The following is a 27,214-nucleotide window of genomic DNA, read 5'->3' as shown; positions in this document are numbered from 1 at the left end:
GCTCATACAAGTGTCCAAAGAAACACAAAGGGTAAGAGAGTAAATGTAAATGACTGCAGAATTTTAAATGGTGAAATAGATTTCAGACTGGGTGCTAACCAGCCAATTAATCCTCAGAGTCCATATTGTCTATTTAAGTTCCAGCAAGATCCCAATATTCCTCTGGGTCCAGAGTTTTCAGAGACAGGATCAGAAACGGACAGAGGCGGCCGCCGTCATCCCAATGAGTGATTCTGAGTCAATTCAGGCGCTCTACTGACTCCGACACTCTGTACCCGAGGTGACTAAGTAAATTAATTAGACCGCTTGCCTTACGAATTTAGAATAAACGGGAGGAGACGAGACGCCGTATTCTTAGACCTTCAGGTTACTTTAACCCGGATCCCTTTTGATATTTTAATTTTCAAATGTGTTTTTCTACCACTGACCTTTTTGCAGTGATCCGGACTGAAAGGACGAAGATGTCCAAAGCCTTAAAATAATTTCAGTCTCACAGAATTTTCCAATTTAAAACAAATCTGGATCCCAGTGAAGACAACTAAGATATTGTCTTGGAATATTTTGATTCTCAGTGTTGTTTAAAGCAGAGAATTTTTCAGGGATCCAAATTTAGTTTGTAGCCAAGTGAGAATAATGAGACTGAAACTAATGACTTACCAGTTTTTGTTGATATTCCAAAACATTTCTGGTCTCAGAATGAATGATATTGGGTCAATAAAGGGGGCATCTCTGGTTAAAGTGCTGCAAGCAAAAACAGCTGATAGGCCTCATCATGCTCAATGTCCCATGTCCCAGGAAGCAGAAGAAGGGTTATCCACAATGATCAATTCCCTTTTGGAAAATGAAACCATGGTTGCATGTGAATCTTCACTGGTGAATAGCCCTCTGAGAAAAGCCCTGCTGTGAATTCATTCTCAGATCAGGTGGCTAGAAACAGCTATGTCAGGAAATGCAGTAGTGCTTCAGATGGTTTCCACAACATCACAACAGCAGTGTAAGAAAAATGAGGATGTGTACGATGTGGATATTTCAGACTTGACATATCTTCATCATCAAATGATGGAATTGTTTTGCAGCAGTCTGATGATCAGATATTAATATTGTCTGATACTCACAAGTACTCACTAAAGGAAGGATCGTTTTTGTCTAAAAAAAGAATCAGTTCAGGAGTGTGTCTTATTCTCTCCTGTATCAGCTCTGTCTTCATCTGAGACTGTTGTTGTGATGCTTGTGCTCTCTGCTCCCTGTGTTATTGTACAGTACTGTCTCACTGATCGTCGTTTGCGTTGCTCTGTGTTTACTCTGGAGGTACTTGGTGACCGCGGAGGAGTGAGATCTCCAGGCGCTCTGCAAGGAGGTCATCAAGCTTTACTGCTATTGTTGTAGAGGCAGTCCAGACTCCACCAACGGAAGACGAGTCTGGAGACTCCTCTAACGCTGGCCATCTTAAATCCAGCCCTACCAACGTAGCGGACACAGAGGGTTATCATCTCCACTCCCGCACCGGAGAGGACCTGGAAAAGCAGAGGGCTCCTCCACCACCACAGCCAGTTTTCACATCTACTAAATGCTGCGAGGTCCTCAGCTCTTTGTTGCGCCCTGAGGAGACGCTACAAAGGCCGTTCTTCCCTCATCTTGTGTGGTACCTGTGCATAAAACACAGCACCCAAAGGACCCAACAGCTTCAGGCCGGTGGTACTGGCTTCTCATCTGATGAAATCACTGGAGAGGCTGGTCTTTTAACCACATCCGCCCTCTGGTGAGCCCATCCATGGACTCTCTTCAGTGCCTACCAGTCTGGTGTCAAGGTGGATGATGCTGTCATCTGTCTTCTACACAGAGCTCTTTCTCACCTGGAGAAGCCCGGCAGCACTGTGAGGACACACAACACACCAAAACACAACAACACAACACCAAAACACACCACAACACAACACAACACCAAAACACACCACAACACAACACAACACCAAAACACACCACAACACAAAATAACACAACACCAAAAAACAGGGAGGGAGGTTCTAGCTAGAGAGCTCGCCCATGCTCATTACCAAGATTCTCAATCTTTCAGAAATGATTAGCTGTCCTGCACTGATTCACATCACACAGCGTTTGAGCTCGTTTAGACTCATTGTGGTGATGAACCCCCAAGTTCAAGATTCCTTCAAGATCTGTTTCATCAAGTTTTGTATGGCTGAAACAGTTAGTGCTGCCATCTGGTGACCAGTTTGTGTCTTGTTTCTCCTCTCTCTCTCTCTCTCTCTCTCTCTCTCTCTCTCTCTCTCTCTCTCTCTCTCTCTCTCTCTCTCTCTCTCTCTCTCTCTCTCTCTCTCTCTCTCTCTCTCTCTCTGCCGGTGACGTTGATCCAGCTGGTAATTGTGTTATTAGCTGGTAATTGTGTTATTTTCCTATAAATATGGTGATGGTCAGTAGTCTAGCTCTGGTCACATCAGTGTCGGGGTGAGGGTCATTTATTTGTTTATTATTATTATTTGTCTTTTCTGCTGTGTTATGAGGGAGGAGGTAAGACCGCTGTGTTTAGTGTTTTTCTTTTTCTAGGTTATTTAGTAAGATGGGATGTGCGGTTCTGTTTATTTTGGTCTTCTCTCACGCTGAAGTTTTATGATGTTGACCGTTGTTTGTTTGTGTTGAAAATAATAAAAGATTTCACTTGAGGATCAGATCTGTTGTGCTGGTTCCTTTATTTCTCTCCCCAAAGCTCTAGACCTCAACTTCACTATATTATAAACGGTGTGATGAACGGGGTCAGAAGTTCACTTTTAATGTTGTAAATAAATCAGCCCAGGTTTCAGAAAGCAGTTGTAGCTAATCTACGGCTGTCAGTGGGCTTTAAGTTATATGTTGAGGTGATAAACTAAAGCAGTAATTAATGCTGTTTAATGTAGAAGGAGTTTTCTAATGAACCTAAAGGAGCATCTCTTACCAGCCTCAATGATCCACAGCCTCCTACCCTGCTACCTTTGGTGCAGTTCTGTGACTCTTAATTGTAGAAGTAACACGGTCGGTCCTTTCTTAAATAAAAGGTTCAGGAGGAAAAAGATACAAGTGAAACTTTCAGAAACTGGGTGTGAAGAGCCGACAATTATCATTCACAAGCCCTGAAACATGCCAGCAGTCCCTGTCCATCAGTTTGCTGGTCAGGTTAAAATGTGCAGTGCTGTGAGTCCAGAAGCAGGATCGGGATCTTCATTTTAGACCAAGTCCATTTACACTGACGTTCCCACAGCTCTGAATGTCTGCTTTTGTAGAAGTTCATCAGTTTAACCTGGAAAGCACAATCCTGCTCACGTCTTTCCCACTGTGGTACAGAACAGAAAACACACACAGATATCATGGCTGATGCTCTCTGATGAGGAACCAAGACTGAAAGGGGGAACCCATCCTCCTCCAGTCGACACTGGATCATAATAAAAATCAAAACAGGAATCAAAACAATAACAAAACAAAAAGGTCAATTTTGCATCAAGACAAACAAGATGAGAATGTGAGTGAGAGAGATAAAGTCCATGCAGGTAAACAGTCAGAAGCAGAGTCATGCAGGGAGGTGAGGATGAGTCAATGTGAGGCTCCAGAGCAGGACAGCGGGCAGGAGGGCAGTGGAGAGCCAGGTCAGGTCAGGCGGTACCAGGATGGAGCAGTTGGCCCCGGGCTTCTCAGTACATGTGAAAGAGACAGAAAACAGAAAGGAGGGAAAACACAGAGGGTTAGGAGGAGCACAGGAAAAGGTTACAGGAGAGGTCAGATCAGACTGATGTCCGGCCTGTAAAGGAAGTAGATTAGTGTGCTAGTGAGCTCTCGAGCAGCTGCATTCTGAACTAGTTGGAGCTTTTTTTTTAATGGTTTACATGAACTTCCAACCAGAAGAGCTTTACAGTCATCCAATCTAGAAGTTATGAATGCTGCACCAGCTTCTCTGCGTGATGTAAGGAGAGTACATTACCCAGTTTAGCAATATTACGTAGGTGGAAGAAGGCAGTTTTAACCAGAAACAGCTCCTAGGCTTTTTACAGTGCTACTGGGTAAGACTGAGAATCCGTCTAAATCTACAGCAATATTTGCATGTTTGGATCAATAAGTAAGACCTCTCTCTGTCTTTCAGACAGTCTGATATTTTATTAAGGTGGATAAGTAGAGCTGGGTGTCAATGAAAGTCAAGTCAATGCCATGTTTACAGATTATGTTGCCCAGCTGCAGCAAATAAAGAGTAAATACGAGTTCTCTGTTTTAGAGGACGCAGACGGTCATCATACCAAGACACTGACCTTTTCCTAATTAATGCAACATGGTCAAGATTAGAGCGGAGCACAGACAGCAGATCATCTGTTTCATGCTCAGGATCTAGAGGAGGAGATGGGCAGGAGATGGTTAAATCTGGAGGGTTATTAATAAAGACAGTAGCTGTAGAGGTTGCTATGGTACGCTTGCTCATAAAGCGAGGCTGCAGGGGGATCTCCTGGTTTAAGACTACATGGTTAGGTAGTGGTCAGAGATGGAGTCAGGCTGAGAGATGCTGACTATGCTGACTGTCTCAATACCCAGGGTCAGAACTAGGTGTGTATGGTTGCATCTCGGAGTTGGACATCTAAGATTGATTAAACCAGTTCTGAGGGGTCCTGAGTCTCCAAGTGAATATTGAAATCTCCAACATTTAAAGTCTTATCAGTAGAGAAAGCTCCCTCTGATAAGAAGTCAGCAAATTCACTCAGTGAATGTGTATAAAGTCCAGGAGGACGACAGACTGTAATAAACAGAAGAGAGAGCTGCTTTTTAGAAGCCGGGGAAGAGTCTGCCTCTTTCAGACTCAGCACTAGAAACGATTTCACTTCAGAACCTGAGTTTTGGGTTTATGTCCAGAACTGGATCAGAGACCGAGGCTACTCCACTGCTGTGACCAGACCTGCGAGGAGAACTGCAGGAGTTCAAGCCTGGGGGAGTCGATTCATTCAAAGCAATGATTCATTAGGTTTAACCCCCGTTTCACAAAGACACAGTGAACTGAGGAGGTTTTCAGTAATAATCTCAGTGACAGGGACTGCTTTAGCTTCTAGAGATCCTACATTTAACAGCCCAAACTTAATGCGGGAAACACGAAGCGCTAATGTTGATTTAATCAGGTTGTTACGAGTCGAGCTTCTAAAGAAGAACCGAATCCAAACAGCGGTTCAGAGTCTCGCTCAAAATACCGGAGATCACGTGATCGCCCGAAGTGACGCTTCGCACGTCACTGAACGTAATGACGTCCAAGGCGCGTCACTTTCCCGGGAGCAACGAGCTGAATATGAACTGAAATATGAACTGAAATGAAACAGAAATGTAGAAACTGTGTGAATCTGCTGGACTTTCATTTAAAAACACAACAAAACATGCAGCAGTTTCTCTCTGAAGGTCAGGTGTTGTTTCCAAACCGACTAAAGAGAATAAAAGTGCTTGATAAAGCTCCTCCGTATTGGAGGGTTTTAACTGGAGACGATGTGAAATGAGCTCTAATAAAACACTGAAGTGTTTCTGTTTATTTCTGTGTTCAGCAGATGTTCAGTCTACATGCAGATTAAACAGGGGGATTTTTCACATCATCAAATATTATCAAACGTGACTATTTTTATTTACGAGGAGAACAAAGCAGTTACACACTCAGATCAAATACATGCAGTTAAATGGAGATAAAATGACATTCAGTGAAGAGAAGAAACGCAGGCAGACATCACTGTATGGAGCTCCCGTCTCAGTCTGGACGAAGCTGATGAACACAAGTGAATCAGGCGATGGAGGTCTAGTGTTTTATTAGAACAGCAGGTGGCGCAGTAGAGCTGAGGAGCTGAGAAGCACTTTGACCTTAACTGTGTTAAAAAGCCTCGTGCTGCTTCCAGAAACCCCCAAATTTACTGCTTTTTCCGACTGATCCTCCTCCTCTCCTCCGGGACCCGGAAACTGGGTTTGTGGCTCCATCATGCCGCCTGTCCAAAAACCGGAGGAGACGAAAGAAGACATGAGAGGATCCCACCCAGGAAGAGTGTTAAAGATTTAGGAGTGAGATCACTGAGTGCTCCCAGAGACCACGGCAAATAGAGGAAGCAGCACACAAGTCCTAAACGCTCAGATTCACTAATATTACTGATCTGATCCAATGAGCAGTAAAGCAGTCCTAGAAATGTAGAGTTTAGAGAGACGAACCCGCTCCCCTGCTTCTCTACACCTGGCTTATTTACTGGAACTGAGCTGAAATGATCTTTATTCAGTGAACAACCGCAAGCACTGTCTGTTCAGTTCAGCTTTATTAATCACCCTATTTCTAACAAGCTGTTCTCATTATATATATTTTTACTTGGGGACAGATGAGGACACTGAACCCCTCATAAGGCAGCTAATAGGGACAACACTGTACCATCACATGTATGTCTTTTAGGAGCTAAGACGTCCCCCTACAGGGATGGACACTGAGCAGGGTGAGGCCACAGCAGCCACATGGCGCTGGTTTGGGGCAGTGCATGTCATCCTGGGAGGCAAACCTTCAGTGGCCTCAACCAGTAAAGGCTCAGACACAGAGGGGGCCTACAAAGGGGAAGATGACGCGCCCTCCTGTGCCAAGTCCGACCCTGTGAGCCAGTCAGTCCCCTCCACCAGCAGGAGTGCCTCCTGTCCCCCCTCAGGAAGTCCAGCAGCTAAAAGGAGAAGGCGTACTGACTCTGCAGAGGTGCTGGAGTTTCTGAGAGAGGAAGCTGCCAGAGCTCAACGAGAGGAGGCTCAACATGAACACTTCTGTCCTTGTTTAAAAAAGATTGAAAGAATGTGAGGAGTTATTTGATGAATATTTTATTTGTGTACATAAAATATTTTTAGTTAATCCTTCAAATGAAATCTGATCTGTGTCTGTCTTTTCCTCTTTTGGGTCCATTACTGTCAAATGAAGTGAACTCCCACACTGTGGCCTCATTCTCAGTAGATTAGATATTTCAAGTTAAATAAGCTTGAATAATTATCACACAACTCTTAAATGAAGGAGTCTGGAATAAGCAGCACTTTTCCTAGCGCTGACCTCCCACCAAACTAAGTAATCAGGGGAGAAGGGCCTTGGTAAGAGAGGTGACCAAGAACCCAAACGGTCACTCTGGTTCAAAAAGATCCAGTTTACAGAAACGTCCAGAAGCGCAACCATCACTGCAGCTCTCCACCAATCTGGGCTTTATGGCAGAGTGGTCAGATACAGGAGAGCCCCTAAAGGACCCTCAGACTATAAGAAACAAGGTTCTCTGGTCTGATGCAACCAGGATTGAACTTTTTGGCCTCAGTTCTAAGAGTCATGTCTGGTGGAAACCAGGTCCTGCTCCTCACCTGCCCAACACCATTCTTTCAGTGAAGCTTCAGGCTGTGGGGGTATTTTTCAGGGTCTGGGACAGGGAGACTGGGTCAGGGTTGAGGGAAAGCTGAATGGAGTACAGATATATTCTTAAAGGAAACCTGGTCCAGAGCACTCAGGACCTCAGACGGGGCAAAGGATCACCTTCCAACGAGACAGTGACTCAACACAACACAGGAGTGGCTTAGAGACGACCCTGTGAATGCTCCAGAGTGGACAACTAGAGCCCTGCTTTACACCTTATTAAAATCTTTGAAGAGCCCTGAGAATAGCTGTCCACCGACGCCCTCATCCAACCTTACGGAGAGGATCTGCAGAGAAGAAAGGCCGAAAATCCCCAAATCCAGGTGAGCAAACCTTGCGGCATCATACCCAAGAAGACTGGAGGCTGTAATCACTGCCAAAGGTGCTTCACCTAAGTACTAAGTAAAGGGTCTGAATACTTATGTCACTGCAACATTTTAGTTTTTCTTTTTTTAAATAAATTTGCAGAAATTTATTAGAAAACTCTGTTTTCACTTTGTCATTGCGGGATAAACATGGTGCCAGTGTCTAAAGCTGTATATTTTCCTTCATAATGCCACTTTTATTAAAGATTTATGTTTCCTGATTAAGATTATATTAATAAAATGCCAGAGAAAGAAAAACTATTCCCAGCAACACTCAGTATAGAAGCAATTTTCCTTTATATCTGTTATTATTTACAGTTATTAATTAGAGTTACTTTTAATAATCTTTTAAATAGTTGTAAACACTGTTTTCTTAAACTAGTTTATCATTTTCAGTTTAGAGAGTCAGAAATATTTGTATTCAGGTTTAGGAGGGACTTTTATTTTGACAGGATTTCGTTCGCTACTCTGTCCAAGTGTTGCTAGCTTCACACTGCTAGCTCGTTGCTCGGGTCTGCAGCGGGACCGGGGAACCGACGCGCCTTGAAACGTGATTGCGTAACGAAGCGTCACTTCCGGCGTTCACGTGATCTCCGGTATATTTGCGCGCGTGTTTGGACGCGGTTCTGCTTTAGAAGCTCGAGCTGTGATTCTTCACAGAGCGTCGAGCGACCGGCCCTCCGACCGGCGTTCAGGTCAGTGAGCTGGACAGTGGGCAGGTGAGTGATTTACATGATTTACTGGATTTAATCATCATTTATTCTGTCATTTCTCTGCTTGTTTTAAACAGTAATAAATCAGTGTCCCTCATAGTGTCTCAGACTAACCCTGCAGTATGGAGACTGTCTGTCCTCCACATGGTTTATAACTGGAGCTTCAGAAAATCTGCTTTAAAAATCTTATTAGAATTGATATAAATTCTTTTGCTACACCATCATTCAATACTACTGCTCTTAACGATATTCAGGGATTGTGCTGCTGCTGCCTCCATCCTAAGAGTAGGAAAACTGGTAAATGATCATGGACCCAGATTATCAGTGTTATCCTCCTGATTTCAGTGTAAAGCCATTTTCATCTAGAGAACGTTTCTGCTCCATCTACAGTTTTTAATCTTAGACCCTCCTTCCCCTCACTGCATGCTCAGCTTCTGGGAGAGGGGTCAGAGTAAATGTGTCATATTCAATGAGGGAAGTCCTCTCCTCTTTCATAGCCTCAACCCAGAATGTTGATTTAGCTGAATCTCTCTAAAGCTCTGTGGTTCATTACAGACCCTGTAGCAGTACAGGTCTTGAGCAAGACCTTTACGTACTTTTGCCCACCGCTCCAGGCACGTGTGTTCACAGCACAGCTGGGTTACAGAGGGAAGCCAAATTCCATCAGTCAAAAAATGTCAAATGGTGAATCTGGTGTTCTTGTCTTGTACGTTTTGTTACTTTGAAACAATGCGCAGAGAAGCAAATCCCACTATCACAGTTTTGGAGGTTCCACCGAGATCCCAATATTCCTCTGGGTCCAGAGTTTTCAGAGACAGGATCAGAAACCGACAGAGGCGGCCGCCGTCATCCCAATGAGTGATTCTGAGTCAATTCAGGCGCTCTACTGACTCTGAGACTCTGTACCCGAGGTGACCTTAAGTAAATTAATTAGACCGCTTGTCTTAGGAATTACGGGTCGCCATATTCTTAGACCTTGAGGTTACTTTAACCCGGATCCCTTTTGATATTTTAAGTTTCATATTTGTTTTAGACCATTGACTTTTTGACGTGATCCGGACTCAAAGGACGAAGATGTCCAAAGCAGCAAAGAAACACTTAAATTTCAGTACCCCTATCCGTCAGTAGGGACACAATTCTAACAGTGGATGTTTCAGGCTTACCGCTCACAGAACATTTCTGCAGGAAGTTCAGGTAAATCTCTTCATAAGCTCCAGCTTGTTCAGAATGCTGCTGCCAGGGTACGAACTTGAGCTAGGAAATCTGATCATATTAGTCCAATTCTTTCATCCTTACACTGGTTACCTGTTAAATTCAGTACAGATCATAAAATACTTCTAAACCCCACATTATCTGGAGGAACTTCTTACACCTTACAGCCCTCCACGTACACTCCGCTCGCAAGATGCTGGCCTATTATCAGTCCCACGTATTAGAAAAAACAGTGCAGGAGGAAGAGCGTTCTTTTACAAAGCCCCCAACTTTGGAACAAGCTCCCTGTTAATATCCGGGAATCAGACACACTCTCAGTCTTTAAATCTAGATGATAAACTTCTCTCTTTAACACCAGCTTTCAGAGAACTCTCCAGTTCTGTGTTCTGTCCTGCTCTGATTACATTTCACCACTGTTCTGTCCTGCTCTGATTACAGGCTTTTTATCACTATTATTGTGGTTGTGTTTGTAACTATTTCTGCTACAGGTCTCTCACTAAACGTAAAGCTTGTTCTAATCGTCATCTTTTTCTCTCTCTCCCCTCATGTCCTGAGCTCCCTGTCTGGAGCTGCTTGTCTGGAGTTGCCCTCCCCACCCCCACTGGATCTATAGGAGCAGCTAGGTCAGTATGTACTAGTTCAAGTACTGCTTTTGCTCATGCATCAGGTTCTGTTTCTACTCTGAGCAGATTTGTCTTGTCTGCAGACTTCACAGTTCAGTTTATCAATCTTACCCTTGATTTTCATGCTCTCTACTGCATAATGATGCGTGAAACATCATAATTACAGTGAACAAGGATTTCATGCTGTTTGAATATTGTAACACACTGCAACCATCACCACTGTGATCATTGACCACATTCAGGTAATAAAGTCTATTGTACTCTTTAATGGGTAACTTGGTACCACTTTTGTGGTTTTGTCTTTATCTGAGCCAGTTGTTGTAATCCTTGTGCTCTCTGCTCCCTGTTATCGCGTTTCTGTCTGTTTCTGTCCGCCTGCTCAGGTACGAGCTCTCCAGGAGGTCGTCAAGCTTGTACGGTCGATCCAGCTGCTGTTTTAGAGGCAGTCAAACTTCGCTGACGAGGCTGGAGGCTGCCCGTGACTCCTCTAACGTGACCATCTTAATTCCAACACTACCGGCGCCACAGACACAGAGGGTCGTCATCTCCACTCCCGCATCTGAGAGAGCCTGGAACTGTCTGTGTGGCTGGAAAAAGCAGAGGGCTCTTCCACCACAGCAAGTTCTCACCTCTGCTAACTGGTTCAAGGACCTCAGCTCTTCACCTGCTCCGGCACAGAGGAAGACTCCTTAGGGCGGTGTTCTCACTGTTGAAGATTCTTCTGTAAAACCCTCAAAGTATTGACCCTAAAGAGTAACACCACGTTCTCCTTTTTACCAGGTGCTCGCTTCCTGGATGTCGCCAGGTGGCTTTGGCACCATCGTTCTACACTGTTCTCCTCCTGATGCAGCGTGGTCCTGAAGAAGCACTGCCGTACGCTTCTGGACACTTTTCGGGAAAAGCCAGACATCAGGATCATCATCTTCAGCCCCCTGACCACTTATAGACCAGTAAGGGAGCCGTTTCCTCAGCTCTTCTCGCTCCACTGCTGGCTGTGGGACAGGTCCGTCTGCTCTGTCTTTGTGGACAGCTGGGAGAGCTTTTGGCTGCGTCTGGTCCTCTACCTCAGAGATGATACTTCACCTGTGCCGCCTGGGGTCCATCGTTCTCTCCAGGAGCATCAAGAAGGTGCCAGGCCAGGACTGACTGGCCCTTCCCAGTCGCACTGTCAGGTTAGTGAACTGCATAGTTGGCAGGTGAGTGATTTACATGATTTACTTGATTCTACCCATTTATTCTATCACTTTTCTGCTTGTATTAAAAAGTAATATCAGTGTCACTCATAGTATTTCAGACAAATTCTGCAGTGCTGAGACGGTCATGGTTTGTAATTGTAACGTTGGAAAATCTGCTTTATAAATCTTATTAGAATTTATATAAATTCTTCCATCTTTCCGAGTACAAGCAGTTCTGCATTGAGTTTGGGCTGTTAAATATACAGTGGGGCAAAAAAGTATTTAGTCAGCCACTGATTGTGCAAGTTCTCTTACTTAGAAAGATATGAGAGGTCTGTAATTTATCATAGGTTCATTTCAACTATGAGAGACAAAACAAAAAATAAAAAAAATCCAGGAAATCACATTGTAGGATTTATGAAGAATTTATTTGTAAATTATGGTAAGTTTTTCTGGACTAGTCAAGGTTTCTGGCTCTCACTGACCTGAAGCTCTTCTGTCCTCCACTTGTTACCTGTATTAATGGCACCTGTTTGACCTCGTTATCCGTATAGTACACCTGTGACTCCAAACCTCCAACCGAGTTGATTATTTAAGCGCAGATCAATCCCACTACCGCAGTTTTGGAGGTTCCACCAAGATCTCAATATTCCTCTGGGTCCAGAGTTTTCAGAGACAGGATCAGAAACCGACAGAGGCGGCCGCCGTCATCCCAATGAGTGATTCTGAGTCAATTCAGGCGCTCTACTGACTCTGAGACTCTGTACCCGAGGTGACTGTAAGTAAATGAATTAGACCGCTTGCCTTATACGTTTAGAAGAGACGGGACGCCGTGTTCTTCATTTCAGTCTCACAGTTGACTTGGCAACTTCGAATTTTAATAAATTTGGATCCCTGAAAAATTCTCTGGTTTAAACAACCCTGAGAATCTAAATATTCAGGACATTTAATTCCGCACTGGCCACACAGACACCAGACTGTACTGTGGGTAGCAAGTGTTCTTTTTCCTCCATGTATACCACCCAGGTAAATCTCTTCATAAGCTCCAGCTTGTTCAGAATGCTGCTGCCAGGGTACGAACTAGAGCTAGGAAATCTGATCATATTAGTCCAGTTCTTTTATCCTTACACTAATTAGCTGTTAAATTCAGTACAGATCATAAAATACTTCTAAAATATTAATCTCTCAATGGTCTGACCCCACATTATCTGGAGGAACTTCTTACACCTTACAACCCTCCACGTACACTCCGCTCACAAGATGCTGGCCTATTATCAGTCCCACGTATTCAATCAGCAGCGTGGTCTTGCAGCAGTGTGCAGGGTGAACGAGCCGGTGTGACCGAGCTCTGTAGCTCCTCTGGAAGACTGAACTTTAGAAACTGCTCAAGCGGTGTGACTGTGGGTGCCTTTAATTTAGAGTCTGAGACACAAAGTAAGCTGCTGTTCATTTAGTTTGGGAATGGCTTAGTTCTGTTGCTATGCTAGCTATCTCCTTAGCAATGTAGCTTAAGTATTTACCTATGCATTACTGAATCTTCATGGTTTATTTCTTCACGTTTCACGCTTCTGAGCTGTTTAAGGTTAGTATGGATGATGTAATTCTGTGGATTTGTGCTAAATTTGTGTTCTTAGTCAACGTCCTGGTGTTTATTGAACTGCTGCTCAGATGCTGTTGCTGTTCCTCTTTTCGTCCTTGTGGGGGCGCTAAAACCCCATAGTTTAACCAGTGGAAACGGTCAGAGGCATGTTAAAGCTGGTGTCTTGCTAGAAGCTTTGAGTGGTAATTATCAGCTTTGAGTCTTTATTCATCAGTCTGTTCTCAATTCTTCCTCACTTATTCATCCTTCACCCATAACGCTGTCATATTTCTAATGCCCAGAACTCCATGCTTGTTGTGATGCTTGTGCTCTCTGCTCCCTGTTACTGTACAGTACTCTCTCACTGACCTTTGCGTTTCTGTCTGCGTCGTCGTCGTCTCTTCTCCCGCACCTGAGAGGACCTGGAAGTGTCAGCGTGGCTGGGAAAAGCAGAGGACTCTTCCACCAAAGCCAGTTTTGGCCTCTGCTAACTGGTTCGAGAACTTCAGCTGTTCACCTGCTCTGTCACCGAGGACAGCTCCTCAGGGCGGTGTTCTCACTGTTGGAGATTCTTCTGTAAAACACTGAAAAGTATCTACCCTAAAGAGTAATGCCACAGTCTCCTGTTTTCCAGGTGCCAGTGTCCTGGACGTCACCAGGTGGCTCTGGCACCATTGTTCTCCGTCTGATGCAGCGTGGCCCTGAAGAAGCACTGCCGTACGCTTCTGGACACTGTTCAGAAAAAGCCAGACATCAGGGTCATAGTCTTTGGCTCCCTGCCCACTTACAGACGAGTGAGAGAGAGCCATTTCCTCAGCTCCTTTCGCTCCACTACTGGCTGCGGGACAGGTCCGTCTGCGCTGAGTTCGTAGAGAACTGGCAGAGCTTTTAACTGTGTCCGGTCCTCCAACACAGAGATACGCTTCACCTGAGCCGCATGGGGTCCGTTGTTCTCTCCAGAAACATCAAGAAGGTGCCGGGCCAGGACTGACTGACCCTTCCCAGTCACACTGTCAGGTTGGAGAACTGCATAGTTGGCAGGTGAGTGATTTACTTGATTCCACACATTTATTCTGTCACTTTTCTGCTTGTATTAAAAAGTAATAGATCAGTGTCGCTCATAGTATTTCAGATGAATCCTGCAATATTGAGACTGTCATGGTTTGTAATTATAACATCGGAAAATCTGCTTTCTGAATTTTAAATAGTGAAATAGATTTCAGACTGGGAGCTAACCAGCCAATTAATCCTCAGTCCATATTGTCTATTTAAGTCAAGACAGGTTGCCAAGTAGTATTAAATTTACCACTGCACCCAATTTTAAGTAGGAGGGTTTTTCCTCTTTCCCTTTAAGTAATCTAAGCAGTCTTAGCCAGCCCCTTTTGAACAAGATTTCAGTGTAACTGACTGTACAGCAAGGTTTTTCAGACGCAGTCCTGAAGTCTTCCTCCGGCGTTACGTTTACTGCAGGATTAAAGTGTTTCTCTACATTCCTAAGACTGACTGATCGAGTTGATTCTTTAAGCACGGAGAAGTAAATCCCACTACCACAGTTTTGGAGGTTCCACAGAGATCCCAATATTCCTCTGGGTCCAGAGTTTTCAGAGACAGGATCAAAAACCGACAGAGGCGGCCGCCGTCATCCCAATGAGTGATTCTGAGTCCATTCAGGCGCTCTACTGACTCCGAGACTCTGTACCCGAGGTGACTGTGTAAATTAATTAGGCCTTACGAATTTAGAATAAACAGGAGGAGACGGACGCTGTATTCTTAGACCTTCGGGTTACTTTAACCCGAATCCCTTTTGATATTTTAATTTTAACATTCGTTTTAGGCCACTGACTTTTTGCAGCTATCCGGACTCAAAGGATGAAGATGTCCAAAGCATTGCCTTAAGATCATTTCAGTCTCACAGTGGTCTGAACTGGGAATTTCTCAGGATCCAGATTTGTTTTAAATTCTAAGATTCTAGAAAGATTCTAAGATATTGTCTTGAAATAGTTTTATTTTCAGGGATCCAAATTTATTACAAATGAAGTTTTTAGGACATTTAATTATTCATTACTGTTCAACCTAGGGAATTTTGTAAAGGGATCTCCACTTATTTTTTAGAAAATTGAAAGATTCTGAAGCAAGGTTTTGGAAATAAATGTTTTTCAGGGCTATTCAAATTAGACATTTTGAGGGTTCTTAGACAAGGGGGTTTATAATACCCAAAGAGTTTAGACTATACACGTGACATTAATACATAGTTACAGTTTTGATTAGTAGCGCTTTATTAAGTATAAAGGTATCCGCTATAGATAGAGATATATTTATCCCCCCCCAGCAAGCAAAACAGCTGATGGGCCTTACCATGCTCAATGTCCTGTGTCTACCTGTGACCATGTTGATTGCCTAAAATAATTTACATATAAACGCAGTAATTCTATCCTATTCTATCTGCTTTTAAAACTGATTTGACACGAACAGTTGAGGGCCTACTTTATAGTCTTTAATATCAGCTGTCGTCTTTATCTGAGACAGTTGTTGTGATGCTTGTGCTCTCTGCTCCCTGTGTTACTGTACGGTACTCTGTCTCGCTGACCGTTGTTTGCGTTTGTCTGTGTTTACTCTGGAGTAACTTGGTGACCGCGGAGGAGCGAGATCTCCAGATGCTCTGCAAGGAGATCATCAAGCTTGACTGCTGCTGCTGTAGAGGCAGTCCAAACTCCAACGGAAGACGAGGCTGGAGTCTGTTCGTGACTCCTCCAACGATGGTCATCTTAAATCCAGCACTACCGGCATGGCGGACACAGAGGGTTGTTGTCTCCACTCCTGCACCAGAGAGGGCCTGGGGCCGTCGTCGTGGCCTGGAAAAGCAGAGGGCTCCTCCACCACCACAGCTGCTTTTCATCTAAATGTACTGGCGTGAGGTTATCAGTTCTTCAACTTCACCTTTTTCCTTAAAATGTTTTGTTTTTTTTTTTTCTTCCTCCAGGAGTCCTGGACATTGCCAACTTTCTCCACTTTTCTCTACCCGATGCAGTGAGGCCCTTAAGGAGCACTGCCACACACTTCTGGACACCACTCGGAAAAAGACAGGACCCTAGATTAGGCAGCTGGATAGTGGGGAAAGTAATAAATCAGTGTCCCTCATAGTGTCTCAGACTAACCCTGCAGTATGGAGATTCTGTCCTTCACATGGTTTATAATTAGAGCTTCAGAAAATTTGCTTTAAAAATCTTATTAGAATTGATATAAATTATTTTACTACACCATCATTTAATACTACTGCTCTTCACGATATTCAGGGATTGTGCTGCTGCTGCCATCCTAAGTGTAGGAAAACTGGTAAATTATCCTTAACCCAGATCCTCAGTACAAGCAGTTCTGCATTGTGTTTGGGCTGTTAAATATACAGTGTGGCAAAAAAGTATTCAGTCAGCCACTGATTGCAAGTTCTCTTACTTAGAAAGATGAGAGAGGTCTGTAATTTTCATTAAAAAAAAAACAGGAAATCACATTGTAGGATTTTTAAAGAATGTATTTGTAAATTATGGTGGAAAATAAGTATTTGGTCACCCACAAACAAGATTTCTGGCTCTCACAGACCTGTAACTTCTTTAAGATGCTCTCTCTGTGAAACTAAATCAAGGGTGTAGGTCTCTTTATTACATTGGTGGGGGTCATAAAATCGGTTCACACAGAGTCTCCTGGAAGCTGAGTGTTTCTGTATTTATGATGAACTTAAATCTCTAACTGTAAAAATACAGGTAATTTCTGAATATGAAGTTATAAAAGCTCATACAAGTGTCCAAAGAAACACAAAGGGTAAGAGAGTAAATGTAAATGACTGCAGAATTTTAAATGGTGAAATAGATTTCAGACTGGGTGCTAACCAGCCAATTAATTCTCAGAGTCCATATTGTCTATTTAAGTTCCAGCAAGATCCCAATATTCCTCTGGGTCCAGAGTTTTCAGAGACAGGATCAGAAACGGACAGAGGCGGCCGCCGTCATCCCAATGAGTGATTCTGAGTCAATTCAGGCGCTCTACTGACTCCGACACTCTGTACCCGAGGTGACTAAGTAAATTAATTAGACCGCTTGCCTTACGAATTTAGAACAAACGGGAGGAGACGAGACGCCGTATTCTTAGACCTTCAGGTTACTTTAACCCGGATCCCTTTTGATATTTTAATTTTCAAATGTGTTTTTCTACCACTGACCTTTTGCAGTGATCCGGACTGAAAGGACGAAGATGTCCAAAGCCTTAAAATAATTTCAGTCTCACAGAATTTTCCAATTGAAAACAAATCTGGATCCCAGTGAAGACAACTAAGATATTGTCTTGGAATATTTTGATTCTCAGTGTTGTTTAAAGCAGAGAATTTTTCAGGGATCCAAATTTAGTTTGTAGCCAAGTGAGAATAATGAGACTGAAACTAATGACTTACCAGTTTTTGTTGATATTCCAAAACATTTCTGGTCTCAGAATGAATGATATTGGGTCAATAAAGGGGGCATCTCTGGTTAAAGTGCTGCAAGCAAAACAGCTGATAGGCCTCATCATGCTCAATGTCCCATGTCCCAGGAAGCAGAAGAAGGGTTATCCACAATGATCAATTCCCTTTTGGAAAATGAAACCATGGTTGCATGTGAATCTTCACTGGTGAATAGCCCTCTGAGAAAAGCCCTGCTGTGAATTCATTCTCAGATCAGGTGGCTAGAAACAGCTATGTCAGGAAATGCAGTAGTGCTTCAGATGGTTTCCACAACATCACAACAGCAGTGTAAGAAAAATGAGGATGTGTACGATGTGGATATTTCAGACTTGACATATCTTCATCATCAAATGATGGAATTGTTTTGCAGCAGTCTGATGATCAGATATTAATATTGTCTGATACTCACAAGTACTCACTAAAGGAAGGATCGTTTTTGTCTAAAAAAAGAATCAGTTCAGGAGTGTGTCTTATTCTCTCCTGTATCAGCTCTGTCTTCATCTGAGACTGTTGTTGTGATGCTTGTGCTCTCTGCTCCCTGTGTTATTGTACAGTACTGTCTCACTGATCGTCGTTTGCGTTGCTCTGTGTTTACTCTGGAGGTACTTGGTGACCGCGGAGGAGTGAGATCTCCAGGCGCTCTGCAAGGAGGTCATCAAGCTTTACTGCTATTGTTGTAGAGGCAGTCCAGACTCCACCAACGGAAGACGAGTCTGGAGACTCCTCTAACGCTGGCCATCTTAAATCCAGCCCTACCAACGTAGCGGACACAGAGGGTTATCATCTCCACTCCCGCAAGTTCAAGATTCCTTCAAGATCTGTTTCATCAAGTTTTGTATGGCTGAAACAGTTAGTGCTGCCATCTGGTGACCAGTTTGTGTCTTGTTTCTCCTCTCTCTCTCTCCCTCTCTCTCTCCCTCTCCCTCTCCCTCTCTCTCTCTCTCTCTCTCTCTCTCTCTCTCTCTCTCTCTCTCTCTCTCTCTCTCTCTCTCTCTCTCTCTGCCGGTGACGTTGATCCAGCTGGTAATTGTGTTATTAGCTGGTAATTGTGTTATTTTCCTATAAATATGGTGATGGTCAGTAGTCTAGCTCTGGTCACATCAGTGTCGGGGTGAGGGTCATTTATTTGTTTATTATTATTATTTGTCTTTTCTGCTGTGTTATGAGGGAGGAGGTAAGACCGCTGTGTTTAGTGTTTTTCTTTTTCTAGGTTATTTAGTAAGATGGGATGTGCGGTTCTGTTTATTTTGGTCTTCTCTCACGCTGAAGTTTTATGATGTTGACCGTTGTTTGTTTGTGTTGAAAATAATAAAAGATTTCACTTGAGGATCAGATCTGTTGTGCTGGTTCCTTTATTTCTCTCCCCAAAGCTCTAGACCTCAACTTCACTATATTATAAACGGTGTGATGAACGGGGTCAGAAGTTCACTTTTAATGTTGTAAAAAAATCAGCCCAGGTTTCAGAAAGCAGTTGTAGCTAATCTACGGCTGTCAGTGGGCTTTAAGTTATATGTTGAGGTGATAAACTAAAGCAGTAATTAATGCTGTTTAACGTAGAAGGAGTTTTCTAATGAACCTAAATGAGCATCTCTTACCAGCCTCAATGATCCACAGCCTCCTACCCTGCTACCTTTGGTGCAGTTCTGTGACTCTTAATTGTAGAAGTAACACGGTCGGTCCTTTCTTAAATAAAAGGTTCAGGGGGAAAAAGATACAAGTGAAACTTTCAGAAACTGGGTGTGAAGAGCCGACAATTATCATTCACAAGCCCTGAAACATGCCAGCAGTCACTGTCCATCAGTTTGCTGGTCAGGTTAAAATGTGCAGTGCTGTGAGTCCAGAAGCAGGATCGGGATCTTCATTTTAGACCAAGTCCATTTACACTGACGTTCCCACAGCTCTGAATGTCTGCTTTTGGAGAAGTTCATCAGTTTAACCTGGAAAGCACAATCCTGCTCACGTCTTTCCCACTGTGGTACAGAACAGAAACACACACGGATATCATGGCTGATGCTCTCTGATGAGGAACCAAGACTGAAAGGGGGAACCCATCCTCCTCCAGTCGACACTGGATCATAATAAAAATCAAAACAGGAATAAAAACAATAACTAAACAAAAAGGTCAATTTTGCATCAAGACAAACAAGATGAGAATGTGAGTGAGAGAGATAAAGTCCATGCAGGTAAACGGTCAGAAGCAGAGTCATGCAGGGAGGTGAGGATGAGTCAATGTGAGGCTCCAGAGTAGGACAGCGGGCAGGAGGGCAGTGGAGAGCCAGGTCAGGTCAGGCGGTACCAGGATGGAGCAGTTGGCCCCGGGCTTCTCAGTACATGTGAAAGAGACAGAAAACAGAAAGGAGGGAAAACACAGAGGGTTAGGAGGAGCACAGGAAAAGGTTACAGGAGAGGTCAGATCAGACTGATGTCCGGCCTGTAAAGGAAGTAGATTAGTGTGCTAGTGAGCTCTCGAGCAGCTGCATTCTGAACTAGTTGGAGCTTTTTTTTTAATGGTTTACATGAACTTCCAACCAGAAGAGCTTTACAGTCATCCAATCTAGAAGTTATGAATGCTGCACCAGCTTCTCTGCGTGATGTAAGGAGAGTACGTTACCCAGTTTAGCAATATTACGTAGGTGGAAGAAGGCAGTTTTAACCATGTAACAGATGTGTGCATCAAACGAGAGAACAGAGTCAGAAACAGCTCCTAGGCTTTTTACAGTGCTACTGGGTAAGACTGAGAATCCGTCTAAATCTACAGCAATATTTGCATGTTTGGATCAATAAGTAAGACCTCTCTCTGTTTTTCAGACAGGCTGTTATTTTATTAAGGTGGATAAGTAGAGCTGGGTGGCAATGAAAGTCAAGTCAATGCCATGTTTACAGTTTATGTTGCCCAGCTGCAGCAAATAAAGAGTAAATACGAGTTCTTTGTTTTAGAGGACGCAGACGGTCATCATACCAAGACACTGACCTTTTCCTAATTAATGCAACATGGTCAAGATCAGAGCGGAGCACAGACAGCAGATCATCTGTGTCATGCTCAGGATCTAGAGGAGGAGATGGGCAGGAGATGGTTAAATCTGGAGGGTTATTGATAAAGACAGTAGCTGTAGAGGTTGCTATGGTACGCTTGCTCATAAAGCGAGGCTGCAGGGGGATCTCCTGGTTTAAGACTACATGGTTAGGTAGTGGTCAGAGATGGAGTCAGGCTGAGAGATGCTGACTATGCTGACTGTCTCAATACCCAGGGTCAGAACTAGGTGTGTATGGTTGCATCTCGGAGTTGGACTTCTAAGATTGATTAAACCAGTTCTGAGGGGTCCTGAGTCTCCAAGTGAATATTGAAATCTCCAACATTTAAAGTCTTATCAGTGGAGAAAGCTCCCTCTGATAAGAAGTCAGCAAATTCACTCAGTGAATGTGTATAAAGTCCAGGAGGACGACAGACTGTAATAAACAGAAGAGAGAGCTGCTTTTTAGAAGCCGGGGAAGAGTCTGCCACTTTCAGACTCAGCACTAGAAACGATTTCACTTCAGAACCTGAGTTTTGGGTTTATGTCCAGAACTGGATCAGAGACCGAGGCTACTCCACTGCTGTGACCAGACCTGCGAGGAGAACTGCAGGAGTTCAAGCCTGGGGGAGTCGATTCATTCAAAGCAATGATTCATTAGGTTTAACCCCCGTTTCACAAAGACACAGTGAACTGAGGAGGTTTTCAGTAATAATCTCAGGGACAGGGACTGCTTTAGCTTCTAGAGATCCTACATTTAAAAGCCCAAACTTAATGCGGGAAACACGAAGCGCTAATGTTGATTTAATCAGGTTGTTACGAGTCGAGCTTCTAAAGAAGAACCGAATCCAAACAGCGGTTCAGAGTCTCGCTCAAAATACCGGAGATCACGTGATCGCCCGAAGTGACGCTTCGCACGTCACTGAACGTAATGACGTCCAAGGCGCGTCACTTTCCCGGGAGCAAAGAGCTGAATATGAACTGAAATATGAACTGAAATGAAATAGAAATGTAGAAACTGTGTGAATCTGCTGGACTTTCATTTAAAAACACAACAAAACATGCAGCAGTTTCTCTCTGAAGGTCAGGTGTTGTTTCCAAACCGACTAAAGAGAATAAAAGTGCTTGATAAAGCTCCTCCGTATTGGAGGGTTTTTAACTGGAGACGATGTGAAATGAGCTCTAATAAAACACTGAAGTGTTTCTGTTTATTTCTGTGTTCAGCAGATGTTCAGTCTACATGCAGATTAAACAGGGGGGTTTTTCACATCATCAAATATTATCAAACGTGACTATTTTTATTTACGAGGAGAACAAAGCAGTTACACACTCAGATCAAATACATGCAGTTAAATGGAGATAAAATGACATTCAGTGAAGAGAAGAAACGCAGGCAGACATCACTGTATGGAGCTCCCGTCTCAGTCTGGACGAAGCTGATGAACACAAGTGAATCAGGCGATGGAGGTGTAGTGTTTTATTACAACAGCAGGTGGCGCAGTAGAGCTGAGGAGCTGAGAAGCACTTTGACCTTAACTGTGTTAAAAAGCCTCGGGCTGCTTCCAGAAACCCCCAAATTTACTGCTTTTTCCTACTGATCCTCCTCCTCTCCTCCGGGACCCGGAAACTGGGTTTGTGGCTCCATCATGCCGCCTGTCCAAAAACCGGAGGAGACAAAAGAAGACATGAGAGGATCCCACCCAGGAAGAGTGTTAAAGATGGAAGCAGCACACAAGTCCTAAACGCTCAGATTCACTAATATTACTGATCTGATCCAATGAGCAGTAAAGCAGTCCTAGAAATGTAGAGTTTAGAGAGACGAACCCGCTCCCCTGCTTCTCTACACCTGGCTTATTTACTGGAACTGAGCTGAAATGATCTTTATTCAGTGAACAACCGCAAGCACTGTCTGTTCAGTTCAGCTTTATTAATCACCCTATTTCTAACAAGCTGTTCTCATTATATATATTTTTACTTGGGGACAGATGAGGACACTGAACCCCTCATAAGGCAGCTAATAGGGACAACACTGTACCATCACATGTATGTCTTTTAGGAGCTAAGACGTCCCCCTACAGGGATGGACACTGAGCAGGGTGAGGCCACAGCAGCCACATGGCGCTGGTTTGGGGCAGTGCATGCCATCCTGGGAGGCAAACCTTCAGTGGCCTCAACCAGTAAAGGCTCAGACACAGAGGGGGCCTACAAAGGGGAAGATGACGCGCCCTCCTGTGCCAAGTCCGACCCTGTGAGCCAGTCAGTCCCCTCCACCAGCAGGAGTGCCTCCTGTCCCCCCTCAGGAAGTCCAGCAGCTAAAAGGAGAAGGCGTACTGACTCTGCAGAGGTGCTGGAGTTTCTGAGAGAGGAAGCTGCCAGAGCTCAACGAGAGGAGGCTCAACATGAACACTTCTGTCCTTGTTTAAAAAAGATTGAAAGAATGTGAGGAGTTATTTGATGAATATTTTATTTGTGTACATAAAATATTTTTAGTTAATCCTTCAAATGAAATCTGATCTGTGTCTGTCTTTTCCTCTTTTGGGTCCATTACTGTCAAATGAAGTGAACTCCCACACTGTGGCCTCATTCTCAGTAGATTAGATATTTAAAGTTAAATAAGCTTGAATAATTATCACACAACTCTTAAATGAAGGAGTCTGGAATAAGCAGCACTTTTCCTAGCGCTGACCTCCCACCAAACTAAGTAATCAGGGGAGAAGGGCCTTGGTAAGAGAGGTGACCAAGAACCCAAACGGTCACTCTGGTTCAAAAAGATCCAGTTTACAGAAACGTCCAGAAGCGCAACCATCACTGCAGCTCTCCACCAATCTGGGCTTTATGGCAGAGTGGTCAGATACAGGAGAGCCCCTAAAGGACCCTCAGACTATAAGAAACAAGGTTCTCTGGTCTGATGCAACCAGGATTGAACTTTTTGGCCTCAGTTCTAAGAGTCATGTCTGGTGGAAACCAGTTCCTGCTCCTCACCTGCCCAACACCATTCTTTCAGTGAAGCTTCAGGCTGTGGGGGTATTTTTCAGGGTCTGAGACAGGGAGACTGGGTCATGGTTGAGGGAAAGCTGAATGGAGTACAGATATATTCTTAAAGGAAACCTGGTCCAGAGCACTCAGGACCTCAGACGGGGCAAAGGATCACCTTCCAACGAGACAGTGACTCAACACAACACAGGAGTGGCTTAGAGACGACCCTGTGAATGCTCCTGAGTGGACAACTAGAGCCCTGCTTTACACCTTATTAAAATCTTTGAAGAGCCCTGAGAATAGCTGTCCACCGACGCCCTCATCCAACCTTACGGAGAGGATCTGCAGAGAAGAAAGGCCGAAAATCCCCAAATCCAGGTGAGCAAACCTTGCGGCATCATACCCAAGAAGACTGGAGGCTGTAATCACTGCCAAAGGTGCTTCACCTAAGTACTAAGTAAAGGGTCTGAATACTTATGTCACTGCAACATTTTAGTTTTTCTTTTTTTAAATAAATTTGCAGAAATTTATTAGAAAACTCTGTTTTCACTTTGTCATTGCGGGATAAACATGGTGCCAGTGTCTAAAGCTGTATATTTTCCTTCATAATGCCACTTTTATTAAAGATTTATGTTTCCTGATTAAGATTATATTAATAAAATGCCAGAGAAAGAAAAACTATTCCCAGCAACACTCAGTATAGAAGCAATTTTCCTTTATATCTGTTATTATTTACAGTTATTAATTAGAGTTACTTTTAATAATCTTTTAAATAGTTGTAAACACTGTTTTCTTAAACTAGTTTATCATTTTCAGTTTAGAGAGTCAGAAATATTTGTATTCAGGTTTAGGAGGGACTTTTATTTTGACAGGATTTCGTTCGCTACTCTGTCCAAGTGTTGCTAGCTTCACACTGCTAGCTCGTTGCTCGGGTCTGCAGCGGGACCGGGGAACTGACGCGCCTTGAAACGTGATTGCGTAACGAAGCGTCACTTCCGGCGTTCACGTGATCTCCGGTATGTTTGCGCGCGTGTTTGGACGCGGTTCTGCTTTAGAAGCTCGAGCTGTGATTCTTCACAGAGCGTCGAGCGACCGGCCCTCCGACCGGCGTTCAGGTTAGTGAGCTGGACAGTGGGCAGGTGAGTGATTTACATGATTTACTGGATTTAATCATCATTTATTCTGTCATTTCTCTGCTTGTTTTAAACAGTAATAAATCAGTGTCCCTCATAGTGTCTCAGACTAACCCTGCAGTATGGAGACTGTCTGTCCTCCACATGGTTTATAACTGGAGCTTCAGAAAATCTGCCTTAAAAATCTTATTAGAATTGATATAAATTCTTTTGCTACACCATCATTCAATACTACTGCTCTTAATGATATTCAGGGATTGTGCTGCTGCTGCCTCCATCCTAAGAGTAGGAAAACTGGTAAATGATCATGGACCCAGATTATCAGTGTTATCCTCCTGATTTCAGTGTAAAGCCATTTTCATCTAGAGAACGTTTCTGCTCCATCTACAGTTTTTAATCTTAGACCCTCCTTCCCCTCACTGCATGCTCAGCTTCTGGGAGAGGGGTCAGAGTAAATGTGTCATATTCAATGAGGGAAGTCCTCTCCTCTTTCATAGCCTCAACCCAGAATGTTGATTTAGCTGAATCTCTCTAAAGCTCTGTGGTTCATTACAGACCCTGTAGCAGTACAGGTCTTGAGCAAGACCTTTACGTACTTTTGCCCACCGCTCCAGGCACGTGTGTTCACAGCACAGCTGGGTTACAGAGGGAAGCCAAATTCCATCAGTCAAAAAATGTCAAATGGTGAATCTGGTGTTCTTGTCTTGTACGTTTTGTTACTTTGAAACAATGCGCAGAGAAGCAAATCCCACTATCACAGTTTTGGAGGTTCCACCGAGATCCCAATATTCCTCTGGGTCCAGAGTTTTCAGAGACAGGATCAGAAACTGACAGAGGCGGCCGCCGTCATCCCAATGAGTGATTCTGAGTCAATTCAGGCGCTCTACTGACTCTGAGACTCTGTACCTGAGGTGACCTTAAGTAAATTAATTAGACCGCTTGTCTTAGGAATTACGGGTCGCCATATTCTTAGACCTTGAGGTTACTTTAACCCGGATCCCTTTTGATATTTTAAGTTTCATATTTGTTTTAGACCATTGACTTTTTGACGTGATCCGGACTCAAAGGACGAAGATGTCCAAAGCAGCAAAGAAACACTTAAATTTCAGTTCCCCTATCCGTCAGTAGGGACACAATTCTAACAGTGGATGTTTCAGGCTTACCACTCACAGAACATTTCTGCAGGAAGTTCAGGTAAATCTCTTCATAAGCTCCAGCTTGTTCAGAATGCTGCTGCCAGGGTACGAACTTGAGCTAGGAAATCTGATCATATTAGTCCAATTCTTTCATCCTTACACTGGTTACCTGTTAAATTCAGTACAGATCATAAAATACTTCTAAACCCCACATTATCTGGAGGAACTTCTTACACCTTACAGCCCTCCACGTACACTTCGCTCGCAAGATGCTGGCCTATTATCAGTCCCACGTATTAGAAAAAACAGTGCAGGAGGAAGAGCGTTCTTTTACAAAGCCCCCAACTTTGGAACAAGCTCCCTGTTAATATCCGGGAATCAGACACACTCTCAGTCTTTAAATCTAGATGAAAAACTTCTCTCTTTAACACCAGCTTTCAGAGAACTCTCCAGTTCTGTGTTCTGTCCTGCTCTGATTACATTTCACCACTGTTCTGTCCTGCTCTGATTACAGGCTTTTTATCACTATTATTGTGGTTGTGTCTGTAACTATTTCTGCTACAGGTCTCTCACTAAACGTAAAGCTTCTTCTAATCATCATCTTTTTCTCTCTCTCTCCTCATGTCCTGAGCTCCCTGTCTGGAGCTGCTTGTCTGGAGTTTCCCTCCCCACCCCCACTGGATCTATAGGAGCAGCTAGGTCAGTATGTACTAGTTCAAGTACTGCTTTTGCTCGAGCATCAGGTTCTGTTTCTACTCTGAGCAGATTTGACTTCACAGTTCAGTTTATCAATCTTACCCTTGATTTTCATGCTCTCTACTGCATAATGATGCGTGAAACATCATAATTACAGTGAACAAGGATTTCATGCTGTTTGAATATTGTAACACACTGCAACCATCACCACTGTGATCATTGACCACATTCAGGTAATAAAGTCTATTGTACTCTTTAATGGGTAACTTGGTACCACTTTTGTGGCTTTGTCTTCATCTGAGCCAGTTGTTGTAATCCTTGTGCTCTCTGCTCCCTGTTATCGCGTTTCTGTCTGTTTCTGTCCGCCTGCTCAGGTACGAGCTCTCCAGGAGGTCGTCAAGCTTGTACGGTCGATCCAGCTGCTGTTTTAGAGGCAGTCAAACTTCGCTGTCGAGGCTGGAGGCTGCCCGTGACTCCTCTAACGTGACCATCTTAATTCCAACACTACCGGCGCCACAGACACAGAGGGTCGTCATCTCCACTCCCGCATCTGAGAGAGCCTGGAACTGTCTGTGTGGCTGGAAAAAGCAGAGGGCTCTTCCACCACAGCAAGTTCTCACCTCTGCTAACTGGTTCAAGGACCTCAGCTCTTCACCTGCTCCGGCACAGAGGAAGACTCCTTAGGGCGGTGTTCTCACTGTTGAAGA

The 27,214-nt window shown here is 43.8% G+C and overlaps 1 long non-coding RNA gene across 1 annotated transcript; it reads left to right on the top strand.

Moving 5' to 3' along the window:
* Window positions 1–24,530: 24,530 nt before the first annotated feature.
* LOC140536401 (uncharacterized) lies at window positions 24,531–26,735 on the top strand. Its single transcript, XR_011977614.1, has 3 exons — window positions 24,531–24,681; window positions 26,443–26,510; window positions 26,665–26,735. It is a non-coding gene; the product is annotated as an uncharacterized lncRNA (long non-coding RNA).
* The last annotated feature ends 479 nt before the right edge of the window (window positions 26,736–27,214 follow it).

Source organism: Salminus brasiliensis, chromosome 16, assembly GCF_030463535.1.
Source record: "Salminus brasiliensis chromosome 16, fSalBra1.hap2, whole genome shotgun sequence".
Lineage (NCBI taxonomy): Eukaryota > Metazoa > Chordata > Actinopteri > Characiformes > Bryconidae > Salminus > Salminus brasiliensis.
The sequence above is the reverse complement of the archived record's forward strand: the minus strand, read 5'-3'. Positions and strand labels throughout refer to the sequence as shown.